Source organism: Pteropus vampyrus, unplaced genomic scaffold, assembly GCF_000151845.1.
Source record: "Pteropus vampyrus isolate Shadow unplaced genomic scaffold, Pvam_2.0 Scaffold53, whole genome shotgun sequence".
Classification (NCBI taxonomy): domain Eukaryota; kingdom Metazoa; phylum Chordata; class Mammalia; order Chiroptera; family Pteropodidae; genus Pteropus; species Pteropus vampyrus.
Window position 1 is genome coordinate 7,638,873 of NW_011888834.1, and position 581 is coordinate 7,639,453.

Sequence of the window (581 nt, forward strand, 5' to 3'; positions counted from 1 at the left end):
TTTTTTCTATTATTCTTATTATCAATATGAAGACTGAGGTTTTCTAACTGGAACAAATCTGTAATTTATTATCTATACCTTGCCTAGAAATGCATTGCAGCCTTGCTCCCTGTGAACCATATAGCAATCAGCAACTTGCAATTCAAATTCAGCAGCTTACTGGGGGCAGACTCAGAAGTGTGAAACAATCACCCAAAGCTTGCTGATTTGTATTTCTCCCTCAGACTTCAAGAAATTAGTAATTAGCCACCTCTGGGGTATTTTCACAGCTGGGTCTTGAGTTAAGGTCAACAAAAGCAGAAATCAGGAATTATGGTAAGAAGAACCCTGCTTGGATACCAGGTTGCCTAACACCAGCTTAATCCATCCATGAGCAAAATCAATCATTTGTTTACTATATCCTTAGCCATTCTGGTACCACCTCGGCCATCAACCCTTCCTTACCACACCAGTCCTCGCTGACCTCTTTCCTCTGGGTCTTGCATTTGTGGACTTGCTGAGCTATTATTACCCCCATCACGATGACTCTTCTCAGTGATCCACATCCTTCATGAGCATGGTGTGCAACCCTGGGAAACACC